Source organism: Hemitrygon akajei, chromosome 8, assembly GCF_048418815.1.
Source record: "Hemitrygon akajei chromosome 8, sHemAka1.3, whole genome shotgun sequence".
NCBI classification, from domain to species: Eukaryota; Metazoa; Chordata; class Chondrichthyes; order Myliobatiformes; family Dasyatidae; genus Hemitrygon; species Hemitrygon akajei.
This window is the reverse complement of record NC_133131.1, coordinates 75,367,367-75,392,722: the sequence shown is the minus strand read 5'-3', so window position 1 is coordinate 75,392,722 and position 25,356 is coordinate 75,367,367. Positions and strand designations below refer to the sequence as shown.

The window sequence follows — 25,356 nt, the reverse complement described above, 5'->3', positions numbered from 1 at the left end:
TCTACTCTACATCTCTTAGCTACCTCTCATTAACACACCATTGTTTTCTACATTCTTAAGATTTCATTCTCCTACTAAATTGGATACATGCATAGCAAATAGCAAACTCAAAGGTGACTACATAATCTACATCTCTTAGCTAGCCTCTCATTAACACACCATTGTCTTCTACATTCTTAAGATTTCTTTCTCCTACTAAATTGGATACATGCATAGCAAATAGCAAGTTCAAAGCTGACTACATAGTTTTGGTTACACAGCAAACAATGCAACTTTTATACTCCAATAGTCTGCAGTAACAATACATAATGTACCATTACCCTTGCATCGCCTTGGGACGTCTGGGCTTACATCTGCATGCTGGTTAATTAGCTTTATCAGCGGCTCGCTCTGTTCAGGGGTGAAGTGAGAGAACTTATCAGCAAGGTTGTCCAGAACAACAGAGTTCTCCAATCAGGTCAGCACCATGTTTATCTTTTCAGGACGTGATTTCCTCTTATCATTTGGCACCACAGCCTCATTTATTTCTGTGACAGCACCGACTGTATCTGCTTTTTCATCGTGATAAGCTTTTAGCATATTGATATGCACTAATGGAGTTGGCTTACGTCTGTCCGGAGTTTCAATAACATAGTTCAAAGAGTCTATCTTTTTAATCATTTTGTACGAAGCGTGGAATCTCGCCTGGAGGGGGTTAGTTACCACTGGAAACAGAACTAAGACCCTATCGCCCACCTGAAACATTTGCTCTTGCGCTCGTCTATCATACCACTGTTTCATTTTTGTTTGGGAGTCTCGTAGATTTTTCTTGGCAAGGTCACAGATCCTGCTAAGCCTCTCACGGAATTTTAAAACATAGTCAAACACATTGACCTGTACTGCCGGGCTGTACCATTGCTCTTTAAGTAAGGTCAGAGGTCCTCTGGGCCTATGACAGAAGATGAGCTCGAATGGGCTGAACCTCCATCCGGACAAGAATGGAGGATCGCCTGGAGGCTCCCGTTGAGGGGAGGGTTGTCATGGTCTCATCTGGCAATTCGAAATTCTAAAAAATTCTCCTGGATCCCTGTTCCACGTTCGCGACAGCGCTAACGCCTTACGACTCTGTCTCCACTCCTGTGTCCTGCTCTGGGGTGCATCCCCAGCACGTCCTTGCAACATTACTTTGACATGCATCTAAACCATGCATAATTCCAAAGCAGATCTACAACATTTCCTACTTCTATCTTCAATGGAATAACATTAAAAAATATCTCCAGTTAAGAGCAAAACAACTCTTGGACTTTGTATTACAGTGCATTGCCTGTCATTGCTACATAAAATACACAGAAAAATGAATTCACTATCCAATCATTTATCCCTACCACATAGTACATTCTTTTTTGTGTGAGCTGAATGGTTTCATCGGTGTGGTATCTGAAAGTTATTTCTGTGAATTATTTATGAATCAGCAAGCAATAAAAAAACAGTTGATAGATTATAACTTTATTATTGTTGGAAATTTAATTTTTTATGTAAAATTTAAACTGTACTCCATATCAAAAGAAGTTGAAATATTTACTTTTCAAGCATTGAGTTAATAGAAAATGGAAAGAATTATTGGCTTTAGCCACTGTAGTCATGTTAGTACATTACATTGAAGAAAGAAATGAGAAACAATAACAAAAAGATTAAAGATGATATGAAAGGTGGGGTGATTGGATGAAATTATTGTTAACAGTGGTAAAGTGGGTTCACTTTGTAACCGTCACTAACTGTAAGAGCTTTAACAAAGAGTTAACTTAAGCATCTCTGATATCTATTTTGAGAATCGCTTTCTGATCATTAGACATAGTGGCTGAAATAGATATGCCACGTGTTGTGATGTTCAGAGATTGGTTACCCTTTCCCAGCTCTATCTTCGTGAAGGAAGCCGATTCCGTTAGTTCGTTGTACATCTTGTTATATAAATTATAATCAGTCGAAGTGGTTTTGTCGGGGATATACAGAGCATACTCAATGCTATACAAGTTGTAGTTGTACGGGTTGGAAACCAGCAGGGAGATCTGGGTGTTGCCAAAATTGTAGCTCAGCACCCCGACAGCACCGCAGGCTGTGTTTGGAGTTTTGATGAAGATGCACATTCCTTTCTCTTCCGGATCAATGATGGGAGGAGGTGGACTGTATACATGGCCACTGTAATTGTATGTCCTGTGACAGACAAATCACAATATTATTATGATCTTGTGAGGCACACCATTTATCACCATTCTTTAGATATCACATCGCTTCGTCCTTTATATGTAGATAAATCACATCTTCACATATCTCACATAAAGGCAGGCAAGCTAAAATACCTTGTATTTAAAAGTGGGAATGCCCTCAATAAAGTGAAACATTCCAAAGCGGTTCTGAAATGAAGCTGGGCACGTTGCTATAGGGGATGGTATTGGGGCAAATTCTCTTTTAATCTTCCTTGGAGAAAGAATGATAGCTCTAGGTTTAATCACAATAATGCATCAAAGGTATTTAATTGAATAAAATACTTTGAACTTCTCTACTGCAAACCAAAGAAAGAATTACTCAGAAGTTTACTTACGCAGGTTCAGTTAAAATATTATGCAAGCTTTTGTTGGAGATTTCAATTGCCACACATCTGGTGGAGTCAACAGATTTAATTATTTCTTCAATTGACACTAACATCGTGTAAAATCTAGAAAAAACATCGATAATCATCGTTAAAATCATTTTTTTCCAGAAACATATCAGCACGTTACCTTTAAAATGATTAAATGAATTTGCTTACCGTGGTTTGCATCGATAAACAATCCAATTTTGGATTCGGTCTGGTCACTATAACTGACAGAATATGCTTGCCGTTTGATTCTTGGACTGAGGCAAGCAGAAATATACCGTGAAGCTTTGTGGGGCGTGGTCGTCGCCCTGCCTCTGCGTTTCTAGTTATCAGCACTGTTGATTGCTCTTGTGTAAAAATGTTTTTGTGAGATTATAGTGGGGCGTTCCAGTTCATTTATTTTTACATTGTAGCTTGGGCTCTACAGTTATTCGCGTGTGTATTTGTGAATACACACTCTAACTGTAACTGTGGTGTGCGATGGTGTCCTCTCCCGTCTCTATGAGACTGAATGGGTTGCAGCAGATCTCCGCCACTTCACTCGGCATGGCTACACCCGTTTCCCTCCCGTGGCCCACGAAGAGCTTGCCCTCCACGCCTTTGGAAAGACGATGACGCCGGAGCGCCTTCGGCAGCAAGGCCCCCAAGGTGTTCCAGCATCGCTCCGCACGCCGTGAGCCTGGGCTTGTGTCATGGAGGCGGAGGAGGAAACTGCCGAGGAGGAGTCCTTGAGACAGGTTCGTCGCGGGTCAGGCAACGAGCCTTGCTACCTGGGCGGAGAGGTATGTCATTTGGCCCGGGATGGCACCGGACTGGCATCACGGTACTGCCCATCGGGAAATGCCGAGCGGGCAGCGCCCTCCTAGGCTTCCAGCGGAATGCCTCAATGTCGCCCCCCGAGTTAACCTTTCGGGTGAAGAGCAAGGTTTGTATGTGAACCGCAAGGTGGAAGGTATCAGAAGCCGTGTGCTGGTGGACACAGGGCCAACCATCACTATCATTCGACCCGGTTTTCTCCCCAACGCGGACCAATCACCCCCGCCTGGGTGGGTAACGACGGCGGTCTAGCTGGTTACAGTCACCGGTGACTGTGCGCGATGCGAGGGAAGAGCAGGCTGCGCTTCGCAGTGGGGAAAACACGGTGAAGCAAAACATGTGGCTCGCCAACATCTGAGAGTCCTGCATCCTTGGCCTGGACCTGCAGTCCCGCTGGGAACCGGTGTGGATGTGTCGGGGCCGACACTCTACCTCGGTGCTGAAGCCATGGCTCTCCGGCAGGGCAGCTCCAGGAAGCGGTCCCAGCAGGACCAGCAACTACCGCCGGTTTCTCAGCGGCCCGCGGCGGAGCAGCACACCCCGCAGCGGTTCAAAGCCACACAGTTGAACCGGGGTAAGCGACGCTGACGGGGCTTCAGGTGACAGCCAGCGACGACCTCCCCCATATGGACCACTAGCAGGTGAGCGATCCCGTGCTGGTCTGGGTGAAGGGATGACAGAGCCTGGGATGACGGCTGGAGTGGGCAGAGGACTCTGCTGTGGATCTAGACACCGAAGCCTTATACTCGCAGTGGGGAACGCTTGAGGTGCGCAATGGGTTGCTGTTCCGGCGGTGGCAGATGTCGGACGGCGACAGACATCTCTTGCAGTTGAAGGTCCCCCGAGGGCACCGCGCCACGATGCTGCTGTCGGAACACGGGCGGGTGGGGGCCGGCTATTTCGGAGTTGTGAAGGCGTTGGTCGGGCTGAGCGATCGCTGCTACTGGCCTGCTAGAGGAAGGCTGGTGGAGTTGTTCGTGCACTTCTGCGACGCTTGCAAATCCCAGAAGGGACCAGGCCGCCAGTCTGGGGCGCCAATGCAGCAGTACTTTATGCGGGGTCCAGTCTGCGTCTACTGCCCCTTCCGGAATGGACTTTCCCCCAGGCTGGCAAGCCAATAGAAGGGACCGAGAGAGGTGCTCGGTCGGGTGCAGTTACCTGAGCTGCAGAAGGCAGTCGTGCTACACCGGGACCAGCTGACACCGTGACAGCCCTTGACCACCACTAACCCAGCGAGGCTGAAGGAAGGAAGGGACACTCTTGGTACCCTGCCGCTTGCCTCACACAAACAGGGTCACCACTAGAAGGGACTCCAGAAGCCCCCAGCGCCCCAGGTGGCAGTGTCGACACTCACCGGAGATTTTGGACTTTGTTATGGAGGTTGCGGAGGACGGCTGACCCCTCAAGTGGGGGCAGAGTGACCGTCTGGGGGTGGGGGATTGTGATTGATTGTTCTTCTGTTAAAATGCTTTCATGGGATTATGGTGGGAAATTCCAGTTCATTTATTGTTACATTGTAGTTTGGGTTATACTGTCATTCGCTTGTGTATTTGTTGGTCACACTAAATGTAATTGGGGTGTGTGGTGGTCATTTCCTTCGTCTGTATAAGACTGGTTGGGTTCACTCTCCGGGTCACAGAACCCGGTCTGTTTTGTGTTTACATAATAAAAGCATTGCTGAGTTAACGAGCTTCCTCGCCTGTCATTGCGGACCAAATACTCGCCACAATATTGTGACAGGGGAAGCTTCCCTGTAACAGTTCAAGCCTGGAAATATCAGTTTGCTGTTTTCTGCTTTCAGGTGACAAATTCCAGCTCAGAATTTGCTGAACCACCCAGGATGTGCCCTCTTCATACAGTTACTGTGGGGAAGGAGGTACAGAAGCCTGAAGGCACACAGTCAGCGATTCAGGAACAGCTTCTTCCCCTCTGACTTCTGATTTCTAAATGGACATTGAACCCTAAGTACTACCTCGCTACTTTTTTATTTCTGTTATTTTACACTATTTAATTTATATAGTTAATGTAACTCAGTTTTTTACTCTATATTTATTTATCATGTATTTCATTGCACTGCTGTGGTAAAGTTAACAAATTTCACAGCATATGCCGGTGATATTAAATATGATTCTGCTTCCAATTCTGAAAGCACACCCATGACTAACTGCAAATGCATACAAAGAATAGGAGCAGAGAGAGTTTAAAATTTATTGCTAAACACATAAAATAGTTTGATAAATAAGCCCTGGTTCTGATACATGATTTTGCACAGAAATATCAGTACATGGTCTTCGATCTACTGCTTATTCTGCATTTGAAATTCACTTCCTTCAATTTCTTATCCTTTGGTGATTAGAAGAATCCTCAAGTCTACCTTTATGGTTATTCCAATGTGCACAATGCTTTGATAAACATTTCAGATCGCTGTCCTAATGTCTCCTCATCCTTTCCTTCTACTCTATGTTCGACTGTTGCATGTATTATGGAAAACAATGTTTATTTGAAATTACATGTTGGAAGTTGGAAATGGTATAATATCATGTGATTTAAAGATTACAGGTATGTGGCTGACAAAGATGCCTAAACACAATGAACTTTGCTCTCGTGAAGTGTCCACAGACGTAAATATATTTTAAGGAGCAATTTCTAAGTACACGCAATTGAGATCTGAAGGAAGCATTCTTGTGCCATCAGGGTACAATTTTTTTAAGGAAGCCTTGTGCTACCTTGATCCTATCAGTTCAACAACAAACGCTTAGGAACTCAAAGTTCAACGTGCTTAAATGTCACCATATGCAACTCTGAGATTCATTTTCTTGCAGGTGTACTCAATAATTCCATATTAGAATAATAATCATAACAGAATCAATGTATGACTGTACCAACTTGAGCGTTCAACCAATGTGCAAAAGATAAAAAGCGGTGTAAGTACAAAAAGAAAGAAATGATAAATAAATAAGCGATAAATATCGAGAACATGGGATAAAGATTGCTTGAAAGTGAGTCCATGGTTTATAGGAACATTTCAGTGATGTGGCAAGTGAAGTTGAGTGAAGTTATCCTTTCTGGTGGTGTGACTCCTGAGGTTCCTGTACTTATTTTCCTGATGAAGGTAGTGAGAAGGGAGCAGATCTGGGTGGTGGGAATCTCTGATGATGGATGCTGGTTTTCTGCGTTAATCTTTCGTAGCGATGTGCTCAATGGTGGGGAGGGCTTTACCTGTGATGGACTGGGCCATATCCAACACTTTTTGTTTGATTTTCCATTCAAGGGCATTGGTGTTTCCATACTAGTCTGTGATGCATCCAGTCAATACGCTCACCACTACATATCTATGGAGGTTTGTCAAAGATTTAGATGTCATGCCAAATATTTGTAAACTGCAAAGAATTAGAGGGACTGCTTTGCTTTATTTGTAATTGCACATTCATGTTAGGCCCAGGCCAGGTTATCCAAAATAATAAAGCCTACAGGGCAATACAGGCCCTTTGGCCCACAAATTTCTGCTGAACATGTCCCTACCTTAGAGATTACTGGACTTCCCCATAGCCCTCTATTTTTTAAGTTCCATGTAACTATCCAAAAGTATCTTAAAAGAGCCTATCGTATCCACCTCCACCACCATTGCTGGCAGCCTATTCCATGCATTCACCACTCTGAGTAAAAATCTTACCCCTGACATCTCCTCTGTACCTACTCCCCAGCACCTTAAGCCTGTGTCCTCCTGTGGCAACAATTTCAGCCCTGGGAAAAAGCTTCTGACTATCCACACGATCAATGCCTCTCATCATCTTATACACCTCTATCAGGTCACCTCTCATCCTCCGTTGCTCCAAGGAGAAAAGGCCAATTTCACTCAGCCTGCTTTCATAAGGCATGCTCCACAATCCAGACACCATCCTTGTAAATCTGCTCTGCACCCTTCCTATGGTTTCCATATCCTTCCTGTAGTGAGGCGACCAGAACTGAGCACAGTACTCCAAGTGGGGTCTGACGAGGGCCCTATAGAGCTGCAACATTACCTCTCAGCTTCTAAATTCAATTCCACGATTGATGAAGGCCAATACACCATACACCTTCCTAAACACAGAGTCAACCTGCGCAGCTGTTTTGAGCATCCTATGGACTCGGACCCCAATATCCTGCTGATCCTCCGAACTGCCAAGAGTCTTACCATTAATACTTCATTCTGCCATCATATTTGACCTACCAAAATGAACCACTTCACACTTGTCTGGGTTGAACTCCATCTGCCTCTTCTCAGCCCAGTTTTTCATCCAATCAATGTCCCGCTGTAAACTCTGACAGCCATCCACACTACGCACAACACCCCAACCTTTGTGTTATCAGCAATTTACTAACCTATCCCTCCACTTCCTCATCCAGGTCATTTATAAAAATCACGAAGAGTAAGGGTCCCAGAACAGATCCATGAGGCACAGCACTGGTCACCAGCCTCCATGCAGAATATGACCTGTCTACCACCACTCTTTGCCTTCTGTGGGCAAGCCAGTTTTGGATCAACAAAGCAATGTCCCATTGGATCCCATGCCTCTTTACTTTCACAATAAACCTTGCATGGGGTACTTTATCAAATGCCTTGCCAAATCCATACACACTACATTTACTCTATCTTCATTAATGTGTTTAGTCACATCCTCAAAAAATTCAATCAGGCTCGTAAGGCACGACTTGCCTTTGACAAAGCCATGCTGACTACTCCTAATCATATTATACCCCTCCAAATGTTCATAAATCTTGCCTCTCGTGATCTTCTCCATCAACTTACCAACCACTGCAATAACACTCACTGACCTATAATTTCCTGGGCTATCCCTACTACATTTCTTGAACAAGGGAACAACATCCGCAACCCTCCAATCCTCCAGAATCTCTCCCATCCTTATTGATGATGCTAAGGTCATTGCAGAGGCTCAGCAATCTCCTCCCTCGCTTCCCACAGTAGCCTGGGGTACATCTCGTCCGGTCCCGGTGAGTTATCCAACTTGATGCTTTCTAAATTCTCCAGCACATCCTCTTCCTCAGTATCTACATTTTCAAGCTTTTCAGTCCACTGCAAGACATCCCTACAATGAAAAATATTCATTAAGTACCTCCGCTGTTTCCTCTGGTTCCATATAGACTTTTCCACTGTCACAATTGATTGGCCCTATTCTCTCACATCTATCCTCTTGCTCTTCATATACTTGTAGAATGCCTTGGGGATTTCCTTAATCCTGTCCACAAATGCTTTCTCATGGCCCTTCCTGACTCTCCTAATTTCATTCTTAAATTCCTTCCAGCTAGCTTTATAATCTTCTACATCTCTATCATTACCTTTTTGTCTGAATCTTTCGTAAGCTCTTCTTTTCTTCTTCACTAGATTTACAACACCACGGTTCCTGTACCCAACCATCCTTTCCCTGTTTCATTCACTGTATCTATGCAGAACCCCACGCGTATCCCCTGAACATTTGCCTCATTTCTTCCGTACGCCTCCTTGAGAACATTTGTTTCCAACTTATGCTTCCAAGTTCCTGCCTGATAGCCTTGTATTTCCCTTTACTCCAATTACACGTTTCCCTAACATGTCTGTTGCTATCCCTCTCTAATGCTATGATAAATGAGATAAAATTGTGATCACCTTCTTCAAAATGCTCTTCCACCGAGAGACCTGACACCTGACCAGGTTCATTTCCTAATACCAGATCAAGTACAGCCTCTCCTCTTGTAGGCTATCTGCATATTGTGTCAAGAAACCTTCCTGAACACACCTAACAAACTCTACCCCATCAAAACCCCTTGCTCTAGGGAGATACCAATCAATATTTGGGAAATTAAAATCTCCCACCACAACAACACTGTGATTAGTACTCCTTTCCAGAATCTGTCTCCCTACCTGCTCCTCGATGTCCCTGTTACTATAAAACATGCAGTAGAGTTATTGACATTTCTGAGCCACAGGGCTAGACTCAGTGCCAGAAGCGCGACCACTGTTGCTTCCCACAGTTAGGCCATCGACCCCCCCCCCAACAGTAATCAAGTAGGAATACTTATTGTTAAAGTGGACCGCTACTGGGGTACTCTCTAGTACCTGCTTTTTGCCCTTCCCTCTCCTGACTGTTACCCACTTCTCTGTCTCTTGTAGTCCCTGGGTGACTACCTGCCTATAGCTCCTCTCCATCACCTCCTCACTCTCCCTGACAAGGCGAGGGTAATTGACCTGCAGCTCCAGTTCCCTGACGCGGTCCCTAACGAGCTGCAGCTCGACACAGCTGGTGCAGATGTTGTCGTAGGGGGGCTGGTAGACTCCTGGACCTCCCACATCTGACACCAAGCACAGAAAACCGGCCTCACACACATACCTTTTCTCTTTATTTTAAGCAGATAACATACCTGGCCTTGACCCTTTAACGCCTAGTCCCCTTTGAGCCAAAGCCTTCCTACTCTGTCTCCCGCTCTGTAAATCTGTCTTCCTTTTAAACTCGTCCTGCTGTTCTCATTGGGCAACCTCCACGCGCTTGCGCAGTCGTGCCCCTTTCACACCGTTGAAGAAATAATGTTTTAAACGTATAGCAATCACATGAGGGTCGTTAAGCGTCATAGATGTAGTGTGAAGGTCTTTAGTCTTATCATTGTGAAATGTGTGAAAACGCTGCGCTAGAGATGTTAGGACAACATTGTAAGCTGCTGCTGCATGGTATTTTACCCCACCCCGCTGTTCAGGGATGGTGTTTCCAGTTTAATAAAGATGGCTTCTTGTAATTGCTACGGTATGAATACCTCACAGAGTTCATCAGCCGGCAAACCACCCACCATGAATCAGAACTGAAGAAGCCTCTCGGATGAGTGGGGAAACATCCTCTTGACAACACAACATGGGGAAATAGAAGCCATTGGGGGCGATCAAGATTCCTGGGAGAGGAGGGTGGGGTGGTAAGCAGCATCCTAACTTGAGGCACGAGACCTGCCCAATCGTTAGTAGAGCAAGCATTTCCAAAAATAAAGGATGAGGTCCCGAAACGTAGGAAGAACCATAGCTCTGCAGGCTATGAACACTTTATCACAACCAGTCTGAAAGTCAGCAATCTCCTCTGACCTTACCAACCAAACAGACATTTTTGAGGATGCAAAATTAACAACCAGGGTTCCCAACAGTTCCCCTTGACTCGCAATTTGGGGTGTGTTCATGGAATTTAACAGCTGTGAAGTAAATGACACCTCTGAACATTCTCTACAGATCTATGGAGAACAGGTTGCATATTGATAGAGTGCTGCCCAGAAACAAAGAGTGAAATAGAGCCAATCAGTGAACCTGCTGACCCCTAGGAACATCTCTTTAGGTGTTCAGTGCAACTTCGGTTCCATGTGTGTAGTCCAGAACCATCTTTGGGGATTATGAGACCTTACATGATTGGTGAATCATGCTTACTGGAATACTGTGAAGGTAGATTGCTGAACAGCAGTTCTATCCCAACTAACTTTCAGATTCCAATCTTAATCCTTGTCAACATAATTTTCACTGTTGTGATCATTTTCACTTCAGCCTTCCTTTGTGCACCGCTACTATCATTCCATCTGTGTTGACATGCTGTCTTTGTCAACATCCAACAGGCATTCCCAGTTTGTGTTAATTTTTAAAATTTTAATTTAACCCTGTTAATGGTGGATAAATACGTACTGCCTGATCTCTACGAGTCTGAAGGTGGTGAAGCCTTGAATTCTCATCCTGCTAAGAAACAGAAACTACAGAAAATGCATCAATACAATGTTACATACCGGGAGCATTGTTTTATTTCGTTCTCATCAGGTCAGCAACCCACCAGGTGTCTTACTTGTAAAACTGTACTGTCAAATGAAACCACGAAAGCTTCAAGATTGTAGGAACACTTCTATAAACGACATCCTACAAAGCCTACTTATAGAATCGCTAAGTTCCAGAAGATGGAAGAATCAGTTGAAGAGTTGCACACTCAAGACACTTGACTAGAAAGATTAAAATGACCATGATCGTGGGCTCATTACTTCTCATTGGAGATGTGTTGGGGTAGAGATAGGGAGTGAGGGAGGGGGAGAAAGAGAGGGGGATAGATCAAATCTGAAATGGCATTTCATGTGCCTAAGCTCAGATAGGAGGAGGGGATAAAGTAGAAGAGGCTATACCTAGTGATAATACCAGGTCACAGTGGAAGCTGCTGGGAAAAGGGTAAGGATGTTATTCTTCCTGATTGAGACTGAGGATCAACTATTCCTTAATATTCATGGGATTATGCTGCACCAACCATTCCCTGCTGACCAGCAAGAACATAACTCCATTTACCAACACTTGTTCCATCTGCTGTCTCTTGCTTGGAAAGAGCATTTCTATAAAGCAGGAAACAGTATCAAGTGCAGTTCTTATCTCTGAGGATCTGTGGCGAGAGCACAATTGTTACAAAATAGAAACATTACATTTTTGATCTTTGTGTTAACTTTTATTAGAACTGCTGAGGTCATTTTTCTTTAAACTGGAGCCTATATTTCAATGTCATCAACCTCCAAATGTATGGAGTTCCAACAGTTACAGTTCCACACCCTTTAATGCACTTCAGACCAATTATCAATACCAGGAGGTCCACAGCCCTGGAAAGATTCCAGGGGTCTGTGACGTGGATCGGAATCAGTCTACATCTTTGTTTTTACTAACCTCTTGGTGAAATTTAGCATTTCCTTCTGTTATGAATGTGGCAACTAACCACAGTTATACTGGCAGTACCTGTGACTTTGTCACCAATAGAAGTCACAGATATTATCATATCACATTACTGTTGTTACAAATATCTCAAAATACCATTTCTGGCATGCTCATCGCTATTTCAAAATTATGGTAGTTATTAGACCTGCTGCTAGACAAACGTGATCAGTATTCCTGTCTGCAGACTATTGGACAGCCCTGCACCTAGTCGTCATTCAGCCAGCGAATGGTGAAGTCACACGTTCACACATTAGTCACTCAGACATCTACGTTGCTCTCGACTATACCCTAATATTGGTGACTCTTTGCTGACCATTTCCCAGGCATGGCTTCAAATGCTCTTAAAGGGGAACCTTCATAATCCACACAAGAGATTGTGCAAATGCTCGAAATCCACAGCAACATTATGAACATTCTTCAGTCTATTACAGAATGTGAACGGATTTTAAACAGAAGACGTGATAGTGCATTCTCGTTAACCGAACAACAGTCACCTATTCAATGTTGAGTATTCAATTTTCCTCACCCTTCTCCTACCTTTGACTTCATTGCTTAGTTCAATGCTGACAACTTTGCAAATGAGCATATATGGTAATTGCCATTGGGTGTCATATGGCAGAAAAGTAGACCCAACAACCACTCCCCATCCACCCCACCAACCACTCCATGTGGAACAGCTTCAAGCTCCTGGGTGTCAGCTTCTCAGAAGATCTATCTTGGGTCCAGAAAATCTCACTTCTGTAGATCTCAGTGTGAATGCAAGGATTAATAAATTATTTGACATGACAAGAGAGAGGAAGAACTGCACCCTTAAGCAACCACTTTCCTACAAATCTGTCAAGACAGGAGTGAATAAGCGAATGATTCTGCCAGTAGTAGACAAATATAGATAAGGGAAGTTGTGCTTCTTCTTCTAGTTGGAAGCCTACAGCCATAATAATAGCAATGTGACTGGGCAGCCTGTCTCAGTACTCACCAAAACAAGACTTCAAAGCATTGTATAAGCTATCCTGTCCTGTGGCAATTGGTTGTCAAATGCCTTGTTTTGTAATCGGAGACTAAACAGCTGGATAGAACTCAGCTTGGTTGTTATCCTTGTGCACAAGTAAATAAAGTATAATTAAGATTGCTTGTTATCAGACTCTGATTAATTTGTAGCAACAGATAAGGCAGAACACCTGCGACTCTGCTTGATTTGGAGTTGAGGAGATTTAGTATGTCACCGAATAGTTATGGTGGAGTACACTAACAGGTTGCATCACTGATTGTAGCAGTGTTTCCCAAACGTATTTGGGCAACAGCCATTAAAGCACCTTCATACTTGAAAAGACCTTCTTAGGCACAATATACTTGCCGGCGCTCCCATCCTGTAAAAACATGTATACCATATACGAAAGACAAAAATGATTCTGCATTAAATGTTTATTTGCCTTTGAACCTAGCTGACACAGTACCTATGCACTGTACAGCAGCTTCGATATCAATGTGATCCTTGAACTTGATATTTTTTAGGAAGAGTTGAAATATCCGGTTCAAGTTGTGACAGCAAAAGCCTTAGGTCTCCACATGTAACAATGTCCAAGCTGTTTCTGTTTTTTTTTCTGACAGTATGTGGTTCACTGTACTGAAGCATCATCCAACAAGGTAGGAAGATGGAAATTCAATGAAGAGCAGTTTAACTTTTCTATGAAGACCAGGAAACTTCGTCTGACAGTTAGTCACATACCAGAAAAGCGAACATTTTGCAAAGCATTTTTGCCTCTTTATCATTCTGAATTTCGACAATTTCTTCTTGTAAACTCTTTTCCTGTTCTTTCACGTAGCAAAGAAATGGGTCAATTACCCAGTATGGAAATTTCTGATCTTTCATATCCTTGAATTGATTTTGAAAATCCTTTTTCAGTGACTGCAGGTGTAAGCTGTACTCTCGCAAACCACTGTCTGTGAAAGAGAGTGGTATACTTCCCATGAATGGAAATTCTGAGAATATTCTTCTTTCAATATTTTGCTGGTATATTTCCAATTTTCCGTGAAAAGTAAACACTGCTTTTTTCCCTGAATTAATTTGAAATTCTGCTCAGTATTTCAATATTTAGAATGTTCATTTTGTCAAACAGATCGGCTAGGTATGTCTCATCTCAATGCAGAAGTTCAATCTTGTTTCCCAAGCTCTTCTGGACTTTGAGCAAAAATTCAACCACTGTCTCAAAATATCAAAGAAACATTTTAAGCAGTAGCCTTTTGGCAGCCAACACACTTCAGTGTGAAGAAGCAAGCATTCAAACTCTTCATCGTTCTCTTGGGAATAACTGGCAAACTATTCTGTTAATTAATGGTTCAGCTTTAATATTATTGATAGCAGACATAAGGCTCATGCTTGAAAAAAGTTCCTGGCTGAGGTTTTTGTCTATGAGATGTTGATGATGAATTACACAATGGATTGCAAACAGACTTGGAATTACATTTTTGCATAAATGCACTAAACCAGCATGGTGACCTATCATATATGGTGCTCCATCTGTTGCACAAGAAATCATGTTCCTAATTGGAATACTTTTATCCTTAATATACATTTTGAGCTCATCATAGATTGACTCTGTTGATATTTGTTTATAACCTTTTACAAAAGAGAATCTCTTCATAAACTTTTCCATTGTTGATAAATTGTACATATGCCATCCGCAATGCTTCATTGTCTCGCACAGTTGACTTATCCTGTTGTATCCCAAATTCTGTTTTTTGTAGCTTGGTGTATAGTTGATACTCAATGTCTTAACTCATTTCGTCAATACCAATATCCATTTTGAGAACAGTGGTGAACACTTCTGATACAACAGTCATTGTTAATCATTCAACAATTACTGTATATGAGATTTTCCACACTATTATCATTTTAGGAATGTTATAAGAAGCAATGAAACCACTATCAAGGTCATCTTTAGCTTTGTTAGCAAATGTCTAAAGTATGTAACACTTTTCAAATGCTTGTTTAATCTTCTGGAACAGAGTAATACTATAAGTAACCTTTTCAGGGTGTATTTTATGTAAGTGTTCCTGCAACCTTAGTGGTTTCATGGCTTCATTAGACAGTAGTGTATTACAAATAAGACTCATGAGTCATCATAATCTTATGGAATACCACCATCCTCCAGATATGTAACATTATTATGGTGCACTTTCTGTTGTTTCTGTTTCTGTTTCTTTGCAGAATTAGAATTCAAGGCCTCACCACCTTCAGACTCATAGAGATGCGCTGTACGTATTTATCTATCATTAACGGGGTTAAATTAAACAATATTAACACAAACTGGCAATGTCTGTCGGCTGTTGATGATGACAGCTATTTGGCACAGATGGAACAATGGCTGAAGCATGCCAAGGAACGGCGAGGTGAGGATGAAGATGATGTTAAACGTGAAAATTACGTTGACAAGGATTCAGATTGGAATGGAAATGTTAGTCGGGTTAGAGATGATGTTCGACAAGCTACCTTTATACTATTCCAGTTAGGGTGATTGGCCAATCACTTAAGGTCTTATAATGCCCAGAGATGGTTCTTGATCACATGTCCGAAGCTGAGTTCAGCTTGAACATCTCAAGAGGATTCCACAGGTTGGCAGGTTCTCTGATTGGCTCCACTTCATCTTTTAATATCTGACAGTGCTGTATCATTGCGAGACCTGTATTATGTAGATCTGTAGAGAAAGTTGAGAAGGTGTTCTTGAAATACCAAATATTAAATTGCATGAACTTGTTCCATACCGCGCGTCAAAGGGAACTGTTGGGCACCCTGGTTGCTAATTTATGCATCCCCAATAACATCTGTAAGGTCGGATGGGATTGCTGTGTTTCAGCAGCATTGTGACAAAGAGTTTTCATCTCCTGCAGAGCTTCTTCCTGTGTTCCAGTGGCTCATCTTTTTTTTCTGAATGTGCCAGCTCTATTTACGGTTGGTCAGGTCTTGTGTCTCAAGTTAGGGTGAGGCAACACTTCACGTGCGAATCTGCTGAAGGGAGATTCAGGGTGGACCTTGTGGTGATAATTACTGAGACCCATCGGTCTTCCTCGTGCTCCGGTGGCGTCATGTTGCCCATCCTCCCACGGCTGCAGCGTCTTGTGTTCCCTGGACCAGACCACCAGGGAGATGATTGGTGTACTTTGACATGTCCCCTGGGCTGGGGAGCCTGAGTAAGATCACACACTGGATTGGCATCCCATCATTGGGTATTCTGCTCGGTCCCTCGACTTATTCCCCTGCTCTTAAGGTGCTCCAAAGGACATTGCTCTTCCATTTCACTGTCAATTTCTAATCCCACTCCTGACACCAATGTGGCGAGCATTTGGTCTATGATGACAGATGAGAGAATCTTTTTTAGCTCAACTGTCAGATTTATTTTGATAAGTACAAAAACAGGCTGGTCACTAAGACCTGGACAGAAAACCTACTCAGTCATATACAGACAGTGGAGGTGATTATTACACACCCTGGTTACTTCAGGGTGACTCACAATCGAGTAACTCTATAACTCAAGCTAAAAGGTAACAATAAATAAACTTGAACATTGCTCCATAATCACACAAAAGCATTTTAGAACAAGAAAAATAGTGCTGCCCACTAGGGTGCTGGGGAGGGAGTAGGTTGTTGACCACATGCCACCCCCTCCCCCAGAGCACCACATTGCCCTCATCTGAGGAGTCATCCATTCCCACAATCCCAGAGTTCACAACAAAGTGTATTATGAAGGGTCTCCTTTTGAAGCATTTGAAGCCATGTGTCTGGGTAAACCTCAGCAAAGGGTCAACATTATTCGGGAATAATAGCAACCAACGTTGATGTCTGGTCAGAAATGTGCCAACATGCGACTGCTTGGTGGCTGAACAACTGCTAGCTGTAGGGCTGCCTGATAGTCAGCCAGGTACATCACACAGGTGCGTGTCGATAGGAAAACAGATCATATTCCATCTAGTGGCAGATCTAATAACTACCATAATTTTGAAGTAGCGATGAACGTGCTAGAAATTATATTTTGAGATAGTTGTAGCAATGGTAATGTGATATGAAAATATCTGTGATTTCTATTGGTGAAAAAGTCACAGGTACTGCTAGTATGACTGTGCTTTGTTGCCCACATTCATAATAGAAGGAAATACTAAATTTCACTAAGAGGTTAGTAACCTCTAAGATGATTCCCATCCATGTCACGGACCCCTGGAATCTAACCATGGCCGTGGACTTCCTGTTTTGAAACGCTGGTATAGTTAATTGGTCAAAAGTACAGTGAAAGAGCATTAAAGAATGTGAAACTGTAACTGCTGGAACTCCATAGATTTGGAGGTTAATGACATTGAAACATAGACTCCAGTTTAAAGAAAACTGTCCTCAGCAATTTTGATGAAAGTTTTCACAAAAATTGAAAATGTAATGTTGCTATTTTGTAACAATGGTGCTCTCATCACAGGTCTTCAGTGAAGAGAACTGCACTTGATACTGTTTCCTGCTTTATAGAAATGCTCTTCCCAAGCAAGAGACAGCGGATGGAACAAGTACTGGTAAACGGAACTATGTACTTGCTGGTCACATCCTCGCACATTTCTCAGCAGTTTCAACCATAGCCTGGCATTATCAGAACGTGTAGCCTCTTCTACAGTACCCCTACTCCTATCTATCTATGCTTAGCCACATGAAACACCCTTTCAGAGTTGATCTATCTCCCCCTGCCTCTCTCCTTTCCCTTCAGCCTCCCTTCTCCTCTGCCTTTTCCTTTTCCCACTCTCTCACTTTCCCTATACCCATCCTCCTCTCTCTGAAAACTTACCCGCCCTTTCTCTATACCCCCACTCTCGCTATATCCTTCCCCTTCTCCCTCAAATACTCTCCACCCTCTCCCTCTCCCCTTCCTCTTCCTCTCCAACTCCTGCTCCATTTCTCCCATTTTCCCTCTCCCTCAGCCCAGCCCCTCCAATTGTCCCTCTCCCCTTCTTCTATTTCCCCCTCCTCACTCTCCCTCTACCCTTCCCCTTCTCACAATCCTTATTATTCTCCTTCTCCCTCTCTCCCTCTCCATCCCCACCCTCTCACACCATTCTCTCATACTCCAACTGCCCCCTCTCTCCACTCTCCCCTCTACTCTCCTCCTGAATTTCCCTCCCCACCTCCCTTACCCTATCCCCTTTCTCATTCTCCACACTCTCCCTCCTATCTCACTCCCTCTCACACACCCCCCTCAATCTGCTCCCTCTCCCCCAAATCTCACTGTCCCATTGTGCCCCCCCCCAGCTCCCACTCTGCCACCGTGCCCACCAACTCCCACTCTCCTACCTTCCCGCCTCTTCCTCATCCTTACCCCATCTTCCCCGCTCTGGCTCCTTCCCCGTACCAGCTCCTCCCACCTCCCCTCACTTTCCCCATCCCGTCCTCCCCTCATCCTTCCTCATCTCCTCCTTCCATCACCGTTCCTACATCTCCTCCTCCCCACACCCTTTCCCATTCCCTCCTCCTTTCACTCCTCCCCTCACCCTCCCCATCCTCTCCGCCCCTCAACAGTCCCCCACCACCTCCTCCCTTTACCTTTCCCCATACTCTCACCCTTCCCCTACCCACTCCCACTCACTCTCCCTCTTTCTTCCTCACCCTCTGACTCACTCCCGCTCTGTCGTACACCTCGCTTCTCCCTCAGCCACCTTTCTCTTCCATTCTCTCTCTCTCTCTCTCTTTCTCTCTCGCGCTCTCTCTCTCTTTCTCTCTCTCGATGCCTCCCTCTCTCTCCCTCAATAGCAGCACTGTTCATAGGGTCAATTCTGGACCCCATCTCAAATTCGGTTTGCCCATCACAACATGTCTTGCAACTTCCTCATTTTCCCAGAAACTCACAGAAATCCCTGCCACCAGCTCCTTCCAATTTACTTTGGCCAACGCCTCTCGCATACGACTGTAATTTTCCTTACTCAACTGAAATATTGCTTTGTCAGACTCTACTTTCTCCCTCTCAAATTTCAAGTTAAAGACAATTATATTGTGGTCACTGGTTCCTCAGTGTCCTTTTACCTTAAATTGCCTATTGCCCTCTGGTTCATTACATAACACCCAATCCATTATAGCTGATCCCCTAGTATGCTGAATGACAAACTGCCCTAAAAAGCTATCTCATAGGCATTCAACAGACTCACACCCTTGATATTGTCAGGCAGGTGAGAAACTGCTAGAAAATTCAGCAGTCTAATAAACAAGGAGGCAACTAAAAGAGAGAGAGGACTCTGACTTGGTTCTGATAACACTTTTAATTGTAACCTTTAGAGAGAGAGTACGGCGCCAGCTGAGACACTATCTGCGAAGTCGCCATGGGAACAGCTCCGAGTGGTTGAGCTAACAGATGGTAGGAATTCCGCATGGAATATAAAAAGTTGAGGCGATGGTCTGATAACGGCAGCGGAGACACGACACGGGAGAATTGCAGAAGCTACGCCAAACCATTGGTGGAGTTTAAGACCACCACGAGGGTGGAGGCCACGGACCGATTAATTTCGACCCATGATTACCAGTGTGGGTAAGAGCTTGCCTGTGGGCGTCTGCTGGTGGTGAAACCGTGCTGTGGGTTAGTTGACCGTTCCCTAGAAGAGGTTTTGTCCGTCTGTGTCTGTGTGGGTTCACACCAAGTGACTCTAAAGACTTCGGAAGCAAGAGCAACTAAAGCTGCCATCTTAAACAACTTTTCTTTCTCTCTCTCTCTCCCTCTCTCTCCCTCTCCCTCCCTCTCCCTCCCTCTCCCTCCCTCTCCCTCTCTCCCTCTCCCTCAATAGCAGCACGGTTCATAGGGTCAATTCTGGACCCCATCTCAAATTCGGTTTGCCCATCACAACATGTCTTGCAACTTGCTCATTTTCCCAGAAACTCACAGAAATCCCTGCCACCAGCTCCTTCCAATTTACTTTGGCCAACGCCTCTCGCATACGACTGTAATTTCCCTTACTCAACTGAAATATTGCTTTGTCAGACTCTACTTTCTCCCTCTCAAATTTTACTCTACCCTCAAAACCATGATTAAAATGTGCTGTATGGAAAAAGAAAAACATTGGGATGAGAGTATACCTTTACTCCTATTTGCAATAAGAGATTCGATCCAGGAATCATTGGGGTTCAGTCCATTTGAGATCGTGTTCGGTCATAGGTCTCGAGGACCCTTACTGAGAGAGCAATGGTCTCTGAAGGAAATGCGAATTGGGGTATTGGATTATGTCTTAGAGTTTCGAGACAGGCTGAGCAGGGCTTGTAACCTTGCGAAACAAAATCTCCACAACTCCCAGGCTGATATGAAGCACTGGTATGACAGACAGGCGAGGGAGGAAAGCTATGAGGTTGGAGATAAGGTTTTTGGTTTTGTTTCCCTTGGAGAATAACCCTTTTCAGGCTCAATTTAGTGGACCTTATGAAATAATGAGGAAAATTGATTAGCTGAACTATGTTATCAGGACACCTGGTAGAAGGAAGGCCACTCAATTAGTGCATGTGAACCTAATCAAACCTTATTTTGACTCTAAATCCATATCAGTTGGGGTCACGACCAAACAAGACCCAGCTGCAAAGACTAGCTCAGAGATAACGGGGGAGTGTAATGAGCAGAGTCTGGTTTCAGCTCGACTCAAGAATGCTAGTCTTTTGGAGAACATAGAAAGCAAAATTAACCACCTGGAACCAAAGCAACAACAACAGATAAAGGAGCTAATTAGCGAACATTCCTATCTATTCCCAGATAGAGCGTAGTATAACTACACATCATGTCATTGTGGGGCTGGCTGATCCAGTGAAACAGCACCCCTACAGGATGAATTTAGAATGTAGTAAAGTAGTGGAACAGGAAATCGAATATATGTTAGCCAATGGTATTATCAGGCCATCCACCTCTGTGTGGGCTTCCCCATGCATGATAGTTCCCAAGCCTGATGGGACAATGAGATTTGGCACAGATTATAGAAAGGTCAACGCAATAACCAAAACAGATGCTGACCCTATTCGCTTTTTTGCAACTCGTGACGTTTAAAGAGTTTTGCACTGATTTCACGGTTGCAATATATAAGCAGGTTTGTAGATTTTGTGTAGATAAATATCTAATTGCACTGGACAACAAAGATTTTGCTTCCTGAATACTTTCGGGTGTACCTTATGGTGTTTCTGCTGATGATCATGAAAATTACCATGATTTTTTTTTCTACCTTGCACCATTTTTGAAAATCGACAATATTTCTTATTTCAATTCATAATTCAGGTCAATTAGAATGTTGCCACAATGTAAGCTAAGAAGTTTTCTATCTTGTCCAGGCATGCCTGGGCAGGGTGGATGCTGCATGGCAGGACAGGTTGCAGAAATACGTTAAAAGCATCACGTACAGACTGCTCTACACATTGTGTTTACATATATATCAAGGTAGGTTGTGTAAGTGTTATGGTTCAAGATTTGACAGCCTGTTCACTTGGGATTGCACCTTGAGGAAGAGAATTCATTTGCTTATTAATTATACAATGCCAATTGTTGAAAAGCCGTGTGTATAGATAGGGTGGCACCTGGCTGCAATGCTCCTCCTGTTGTACTCTGTACTGACAAATGCTGTGGAGGTTCATGCATAATGAGTCTTTATTTTAAGGTACTGAGGTCTCATTGATCTTTTGACATTTTGGCAAGGGATCCCTTCAGGAAAGAAGTGCATCTCTATCCAGTGATATGCTCAATGTTAACTTACTAATTCTGTTTATCTTTTTGTAAAGACCCAAACCCAGAACACAGTGAAGAGTTGGTCATGGATGCTGGATCTTTCCACTTGGAAAGCAGTGCCCAAGCTTTCACCAGAGCAGTTTGAGGAGTACTGGACATGCCTGGAAGATGCTAAAGTTGTGACTGTGTTTTTAACAGAACTGTTAATTAACACGAGCAGAACGAGTTTACAAATTACTGTGAAACAGAAAGATAGTAGTGAAGGGCGACTCAACAGCTTCTTTGCTGTTATTAGATCGGTGTTGCAGACCCTGGGCAAATCTGAAAATTTTGAAGATGTTTCACTAGCAACACAAGAGCAACACTCTCCTCGCTGAGATCAAAGTCTTTTTGTTATCCCATAGCTGTCACAAACTACATTCGTGGATAAAAATGAATTGTTTCTATCAGCTGATATAACTGGATCCTGTTCAGGAACACTGCTCTGTTTAATGTTTTAATGAAAAATGTGGAATTTCCAACAGTTTTCCATTTCCTCAGTACTACATGGGAGTTTTGTGCTTTTCAGGGAACTTGAACCACTCAGCATTTTTACTCAGAGCCAAGGCAGCTGCCTGCAAGATGAACTAACATTAGGGTTTAAATGGCACATTCAGATATAGATATGATTTGGTTCTTTGGATACTTTTGTAGCTGAATGGGTGAACTCAGGGAATGAGTGCTATCCAGGTTTCACCTTGTGATGTCCCTAAATACTATTGAACTCATTCCTCACAGGCTGATGTTTAGTTTTTCACAGAATCTCATAAACACAAGAGATTCCTCAGGTGCTTGAAATCCAGAGCAGCAAATGTCAAATACTGGAGGAACTCAGCAGGTCAAGCCGCATCTACGGAGAGGAATAAACAGTCAACATTGTGTGCTGAGACACTGCATCAGGATCTTATCACAGTACCTGTCCATTTCTTATTTTTTTTAATCCTCTGTGAGCATTGGGCTTGGCTATAATGTCTGTTTTAGTCTTCCCAGTGTCAGCAGCATAAGGCAATGCATGGAGAATGGTGCTTTGTCATGGTTTTGGATAGCAGTTCTTTCTCAGAAGAAATGTAATTAAAATGAAATATGATTAATATGATCAGAAAGAGCTGGACAAGCAGTTTTGGTTGTCTTACTTTATAGCAATGTACTAAAGAAATTGCATTCTTCACTGCCCCAGTCCCTGTCCCGGGCCCTCCTTTGCCAGATGCAGATAATGTCTACTTTGTTTAGTACTGACATTCATGTTGCTTGTCATGAATCAGCCTTCCAATGTAGAATCTAGGAATTGTTCTTGAAACAGAAGTGCAGATTGTACCTTTAAAGTAGTGACAGCTGTGGGGTTTATTTATTTATTGTGATATAGCATGGCCCAGAAATCCACCAATTCAATCCTAACATAATTAGGATGGTGACAGAGGGAGTGGAAGAAGAAGGAGATTAAGATTGAGGGATAAAAATAGGAAGAGAGAAGGGAAGAGTGAGGGATTAAGCAGGTGTACAGGGACTGGGGAAAGGGGAATGGGTATCGGAAAATGGAGATGGCGTGAGGGAGATGGGAAGTGAGAGGGAGGGGAAAGGGGAGGAGAGAGGGAGGGGAAAGGGGAGGAGAGAGAAGGTGCTGAGATGGAGGGAGAAAGGAAAGGAGTCTGGGAGAGGGGGTGAGAGAAAAAGAGAGATGGGATGGTGAGAAAATAAATGGGGAAGAGAGGGAGAGCACAGTGGGTTGAGAGTGTGAACCGGGGAGAATGGAGAGGGAGGGAGGGAGGGAGAGAGGGAGAGAGGGAGAGAGGGAGAGAGGGAGAGAGGGAGAGAGGGAGAGAGGGAGAGAGAAGATTTAATGTTATGGTTCCTTGGCTGATTGTTTACCTTCTTTCCAAGGACAGTTTGCCTGCTTGTTAAGATTCCTTAAGAGACAGCAGGGCGGAGCCGGTTGATGGACAGCTGGTGTCCAGCATGTGGAGATAAAAAGCAGGTCTGCTAAGACACAGGCAGACACACCAGGGAAACTGAACGATCTTTGTGCACCCACGTGAAGGTGGGGGTTTGGAGGATCGATTCGTTGAATCGATCAGTGGCTCACAGTGTGAGAAGGTGCGACTTGTGGGGAACTATTTGTGCGTCTTCCCTTGCTTGGGTGATAGTTTCACCACTAAAGAATGGTCGTACATGGTATGGTCATAGTCGGTGACGGCAACAGGAAGACAACGGGAAAATCAACGGCAACGGGATCATCTCTCTCTCTCTCTCTCTCTCTCTCTCTCTCTCTCTCTCTCTCCCCCCCCCCTCAAACAACTACACCGAACTGAATTGAACTCTCTTCATCATATCGTAAGACTGTATCCATTTATCCCCAGGTTTGAATGAGCCTGGATGTGGGTTCCTGTTTCCACACTTCTGTATATATAATTGCTAACATGTTTCATATATATTTGCATTTATATTACTGTATTGCTTAGTTTACTAATAAACACTATTAGTTACTAGTAATACCAGACTGCAAAGTGTTTTCCATTTCTGCTGGTTCTTTAACCCGGTCATGGGGTACGTGACAAAATTGGGGCCTTTGTCCGGGATTTGAACAAAAATTTGTGTGGGGGCTTGTTGAATTGATTGGGGTAAATTCCCTTATCTGATTTGGTTGTGTGGAAAACAAAAGGAAAACAGCAGAAATGGATGTTCCGGATTTTCTGGCTAGACCAGACCCTACGAGGTTAAGGAAAGCTAAAATGGATGAGTTGTGGGCAATTGTTGAGGCCTTGAAACTCACAGAGGTCAAGAAGGGGACGACGAAGGTAGAAATGCAATGGAAAACAGTTAAACCGTGACTGACAAGGGAATTCAAAGCTATTGTAAAATCAAAAAAAAGGGCAAAGCAAAAATTAGTGGTAAAATAACGGATTGGAAAATTTTTTAAACCCTACAGAGAACAACTAAAAAAAAATTAGAAAGGAAAAAATGAAATATGAAATATTCCTTAGCAAGCTAGGAATTAATATCAAAGTGGATGGTAAAAGTCTTTTCAAGTATGTTGAAAATAAAAGAAATTAGAATGAATATAGGACCACTAGAAAATTGGAGAAGAGAAATAATAATGTGGTAGAAGGGGATGGCTGATGAGCTAAATGAGTATTTTGCATCAGTCTTCACTCTAGAAGACACTAACAGTATGCCTGATGTTTTAGTGTGTGAAGGAAGAGATGTGAATGCAGTTACTGTTACAAGAGAGAATATGCTCAAAAAGCTGAAAGGCCTAAAGGTACATAAGTCATCCAGAACAGAGGACCTGCACCCTAGAGTTCTGAAAGTGATAGTTAGAGATTGTGGTGGCATTAGAAATGATCTTTCAAAAATCATTGGACTCTGGCATGGTGCCAGAGGACTGGAAAATTGCAAATTCCTCCACTCTTTAAGAAAGGAGGAAAGCAGGAGGAAGGAATTTATAGACCAGT

The 25,356-nt window shown here is 43.5% G+C and overlaps 1 protein-coding gene and 1 pseudogene across 1 annotated transcript in view; one reads left to right on the top strand and one right to left on the bottom strand.

Moving 5' to 3' along the window:
* The window catches only part of LOC140732511 (AP-4 complex subunit beta-1-like), an 870,212-nt gene that overhangs the window by 198,492 nt on the left and 646,364 nt on the right, over positions 1-25,356 (top strand).
* LOC140731504 (AP-4 complex subunit beta-1-like) overlaps positions 1-25,356 on the bottom strand; it is a 97,641-nt pseudogene that overhangs the window by 51,160 nt on the left and 21,125 nt on the right.